This window comes from Pteropus alecto, unplaced genomic scaffold (genome assembly GCF_000325575.1).
Source record: "Pteropus alecto unplaced genomic scaffold, ASM32557v1 scaffold76, whole genome shotgun sequence".
Classification (NCBI taxonomy): domain Eukaryota; kingdom Metazoa; phylum Chordata; class Mammalia; order Chiroptera; family Pteropodidae; genus Pteropus; species Pteropus alecto.
This window is the reverse complement of record NW_006443138.1, coordinates 4,881,845-4,887,844: the sequence shown is the minus strand read 5'-3', so window position 1 is coordinate 4,887,844 and position 6,000 is coordinate 4,881,845.

Genomic DNA, 6,000 nt, shown 5'->3' with positions numbered 1-6,000 from the left:
AAACCCTTAAATTGGAAGGAGAAGAAAAAAGAAGCTGGCTGCTTAGCTCTTGACTTGTTAATTATTTTTGCTGTCATTTAAAAAAAAAAAAAACTATTTTTTAACACAGTCATAAAGAAACAGTATAGTGACCAAAGTACTAGACTTGGAGAACTAGGCTTGAATTCCAACACCCTCACTTACACACACTGTAACACTGGGTAGGATATTTAATCTCTCTCTTGCTCTCTTTTTTCATATATAGAATGGGAAAAGTAATACCTATCAAGGATGATATATTGAGGATTAAAACAATACATGTGAATGCATCTAAAACAGTTATGTGTCACATTGTCAGTGCCCAGAATAATTTGTTTACCTTGGAGGAATAAAACATAAAATATGGCATTTCTTAGTAGTTTCAGTATTCTTTTCTTAACTCTTTGCTTTCACTCTAACATTTCACCATCACTCCCACCTCCAGCCATATAAAATATACAACTACATTCTCATGCCAAGAAAGAAAAGTTGCTCTTGATGATTGTGTGTGTATGGCTCTCAGATTTAACATATATGATGTGGAGTTTTAATTGACGGTATACAAAAGATTTTTAACTGTTCGTAGTTCATTTTTTAGCCAGCATGGATGTTGCAACACTCCTGGTAAAATTGTGATGTATGTAGCCAACTCTTTTAAGCAGTTCAAGTAATTTACTATATCAGAATTTTGCTTGCTTAGTTATCTGCCCTAGTTATGCCCTGCAACTTGAAGTTTTATACTCTGTTTATTTAGGCTTTGAGTATTGCAGATCGTCATTAATTTCATTTACTTGTTAATAAATATTCTACAAATGTAAACTAAGAATATGTAGAATGGATGTATATGCATGTATATGTGTGTGTGTGTGTGTGTGTTAAATAATAACAATAAGACATCCACATGCGTACCACCCAGCTGTGTGTGTGTGTGTGTGTGTGTGTGTGAGAAATAATAACAATAAGACATCCAAATGCATACCACCCAGTTTAAACTATAGAATATTGATGACAATATGAAGCACCTATACTCCCCTCAAGGATATTGTTCTTTATCTCCCCAGATGTCATGCCATCCTGTGTTTTTTATTATTTGCCTATTTTTCTTTATAGTTTCTATCCTCCTCTCAGTGTATATTTTGATGTTTCCAGATTTTGCTAATACAGAAGCTGTCCCAGTTAACTTCCTGTAGTAATCTCATGTTACACACATGCTAGAGTCTCTCAATAGTGTATACCATGCTATGGAGTTGCTTGGTTGAGTGTATACAGCTTCAAATTTGCTAGACCACACCAGACTGTCCCCATGTACAGTCCTACCCATAGCATTGAGTCTCATTGCTCCACTATCAATTGTCTTAGTCTGCTTGGGCTGCCACAACAAAATACTATAGACTTGCTGGCTTAAACAACAGAAATTTGTTTTCTCACTTTTCTGGAGACTGGAAAGTCCAAGGTCAAGTTTCCAGCAGGGTTCAGTTTCTGGTGGCCACCTTCTCACTGTGTCCTCAAGGGTGAAGCGAACAAGCTCTGGTGTCTCTTCCTCTTTTATAAGGATACCAGTTCTGTGGGGCCAGGGCTCCACCCTTATGACCTCATTTAACTTTAATTACCTCCTTAGCGGCGCTATGACCAATACAGTTACATGTGAGGGAGTATTAGGTCTTCAACATATGAATTGGGAGGTGAGGACACATTCAGTCTATAGTAATAGTAATCATAAATACTTTTATCAGTCTAGTGAATATAAATTAATATCTCATTGTGGTTTTTTCTTTATTGTGATAAAACATGTATAACATAAAATTTACCATTTTAACCATTTTTAAGTATACAGTTCAGTGGCATCAAGTACATTCATATTGTGCAACCATCACCACCATCCATTTCTGGCAGTTTTTTTTGTCTTCTCAAACTGAAACTTCATACCTCTTAAACAATAATTCCTCACCCACCCCTCCTGCCAGCCCCTGGCAACCACTATTTTACCTTCTGCCTGTATGAATTTGACAACTCTGTGTACTCATCTAAGTAAAATCATACAGTATTTGTCCTTTTGTGTATGGCTTATTTCACTTAGCATAATGTCTTCAAGTTTCAAACACGTAGTATGTATCAGAATTTCCTTTCTTTTAGAGGCTGAGTAATATTCCATTGTAAGTATTCCATTTTAAACAAAACACATTTTGTTTATCTGTTCATCTGTCAATGACCACTTGGGTTGCTGCCACTTTTTGGCTGCTGTGAATAGTGCTTCTATGAACACTGGTATACAAATAAGTATAAAAAGTTGGTGTACTGTTTGAGTGACTGCTTTCAATTCTTTCGAGTATATGTTATTGTGGTTTTTAATTTTTATTTCCCTGATTACTAAAGAGATTGAATATTGATCTTATTTTTGTTGGTCATTATGGGCCATTATTAGCCATTAGCGTTTATTCTTCTTTAAAATATATGTTCCTATTTTTAACCTTTTTTTTCCAATGGGTAACATGTTTTTATTTTTAGGAGTTATTTATGTATTCTGGATTTGTTACATATATGTGTGACAATTTTCTTCTCTTGATTCGTGCCTTGTGTTTACGATCAGAAGCCTTGATTTTAATGTAACGGAATTTATTTTTTTATGACTTAACTTGTTTAAAAAGTCTTCTACCTTGAGTACTTTATGATTATACATTTTAAAAATCCTTATTAAAGCAAACATGGATATTTTAAGGAATAAAATATAGGCTATAGGAGAATATTTAAGGTTAAATTTGAAACTTTATTTACTGAGTATTTATTGAGTCCTGCTGTGTTCCAAGCACTATTAAAGGCTACAGATTCTTTGCCCTCACAGAATTTATATTCTTTGAGGAGAAAGACAATAAATAAATGAATATATAACATGATGCCAGGTTGTCATAAGTGCTATGAAGAAAAACTAAAAAAAATTCCTGTCATCAAGGCCAGAGAATCCTCTCGCCCACGTGAGCTATGTGAAAAGCACAAGAAGAGTAAAACATTTAGAGCAAAGCATGACTGAAAGGTACAATGGCAGTCTATAGACAGAGCTTCTAGTCCCAGCTCCATCACTATTTCTGTATATTGGGTTAAACTCATCAGTCAATTAAATGTGTGGATTGAATCAGATAACATGTACGACTCCTTTTACCTTGAAAAATTTTCTAAGATTCTGAGACTCTAAAAGGTTTTTGCTTTATTAAACTTCCTTGGAATAAACTGTTTAGAAGGTAATAATGTGTAAGTTTGAATTTTACTAAAGCTAAAAAAATGTAGTTCCTTTCCAATCCTGATTCTTAACTTTATATCCTGGAAGAGTAATTTTTTATCATTTTCAATAAAACCAACATTAGATTCCAGCTGAAGCACTGTAAATGGAGAGCCATTTGCAAAGGGATTTCCCTATAATTAAGATGACTCTGCAGAGAAAGCTATAAAAGCAAGTCTTCCATGATTGGCTGCAAAAAGTAAAGCACTAAAATTGCTAAGTAATACTGTAGATTTCAAAATTTATATGTATCTTTAGAACTAGTCTCATAAAAAGAATGATTATTTAACATTTTAAATTCCTGAAAATGGTTTTCATAGCTGAAAAAAATGTAACACATACAGCTATACTTTTTTATCTATGGACATTAAAATGTAAATTTCACCTTGGAGCGTGTGGAAAATCTTTTCATGTAATGAATGCCAAATTAAGCGTGACAGGTTATTTTGATTAAACACTATTTATTACTGGGAGAGGAAGAAGAGAAGCCTTTGTCGCCTAATGAAATATAACACGACGTAAAAGGAAAATGCAAAGACACCGTTTTTTAAGTAAAACATAAACCATCTCTTTCATATCTCTGAAAAACTGAATGAAAGCATATGAATCTCAGCCTTCCCATCTATCTGAGGGTAACCCTGGACTCTGACTCTCTTGAACTTGAAGGTCCAGAGTTATTTCAAGATAATACTTTCAAGAGTGCTTAAAGTATATTATTTGACTGCCGCTGTCAACTTCCGTTTAAGACTTTGCCAATAGGTGGATGAAGCCAGAGATTGCTTAGTCCGTGGCCAGATGTCACATAGCAGAGTGGGTGAAAGCACAGACTTTGGAACACAACTTGTTCAAATTCTAGTTCTATCCCTCATAACTAAGAAAATTCGGGCAAGTCGTTGAACCTTGGGTAATTTCTACCCTTTATTAAAATGGAGATGGGGCAACTTAAGCCACGTCTTTACTGATTAAAAGAAAAAGCTGTAGCCTTCTTTAGATATTCAAAATTTATTAAATACCTATTTCCTCCTTTCTCCACCCCTTCTTTTTGATTATTTGAAGATGAGATGCAATTTTTATTTATGAAGAGTTATCTTAAAAATTACAGACATGTTCATTTCTGCTATAGAGACTGATAGATTCCTTATTCTGCCCCTTACTAGCCTTTGAGCATGTCACTTAACCTCTCTGAGCCTCACTTTTTCTTATTTAAAAAATTAAAACAATACCAGTTCATAAGGATTAAAGGTCTCCCATGGACTTTGAATATTGCATGAATATGTAATGGATCAGAACATTTGATGGATATGCACATATATCTTAAGCAATGGTTTTAAACCTTGGCTTCAAGTATGGGTTTTTTGGATTCTAGAAATAACTCGTATTTGTATATTTGCCTTTTTCTGGAGAGAAAATCCTTACCTTCAAAACATTCTTAAAGGAGTTTATGACTCAAAAAAAGGTTAAGAACCATTTCTTCAATGCGATACCAATAACTTCTTTAAAAGCAAGACTTGATTATAACCTGACCAGATATGTTACTTATAAGTCCATAAGGAAAGTGTTCATCACAATAGGATTTGGTTCTCACTATAAGCATAGTAAAATGGTCACAAAAGTAAATACTGACACCATCCAGGGAGGAGAGGAAATCTTAGCTAATGGTCTTCAAGGGAGCCAAGCCCAACACCTAGATCACTCCAACGCAGGACAGAGAGTAGTAGTTGTTGAGTTGTTCTTGCCACAGAGTATTCCTATCACAATGATACTACTATCCCTGTAGACATGGCTCCTTTTGTTTTTATTCCCTACTCACCCAACGACCTTTTGATGATATTTTGTCTCTCATGTAGTTCTCCTTACAGGGAGTATTCTTGTACCTGGCACAACAAATTTCTCATTAAATATCATTTTCAATATACATCGGCCTCCTCAGTCTGGTAATACATTTCTTACCTCTGAGAAATGGACCACTCTGGTCAGGCTAACAGTTTCAAGGCCAAAGCAAAGGACTTGAAAAAGAATCACCGATGAGTTGAATGCCACCTTAGACGTGCTCGAAGGGACAGGAGATTGAGATACTTTCAGTATACTCATTGCTCCATCATAGTACTTCCTATGTCACTTCCCCGTTAAACTTCTGCAGGAAAGAATATCTACCTCATAAGGTAGAATTAAATAGAATGATATATGGAAACTACTTAGCCAGCTCATGGCACATACTCAATGTTAATATATGTTCGTTCCATTGTTGCTCTAGTTTTATCACTTTAAAACGTTCATCTTGTGACAGTCTTCTGCTTAGATAGAAATTTCTGTATCAACCAGCTCACATGGTGGGGCTACCATGCTACAATTTGTCACTAGTCTCTGTAATAATGACAAGAATTGTACCATTTGTCCTGTTCCCTTTGTTATATAGAAAGTCAGACGGCCACAGTGAGTGGCATTGTATTAAGAGACAGAAATATCTTGCCACTTCCTAACTCTTACTAAATGGATTAAAACAGCAAAAACAGTGATACACTATATATGTCTTTAATGTTGCTGTTATAGTAATAAAAAAGGTTGGGTATAGGTAGTGTTCATTTTTTTTGTTAATAAGTTTTCATGTTCAATTTGAATAGCACCTTTAATATCCCTTTGATCTGAGCAATAAGCAAAGTCAATGAACAAATACTTATTAAACACCTTTAATGTGCAAGTTACTGTTTAAG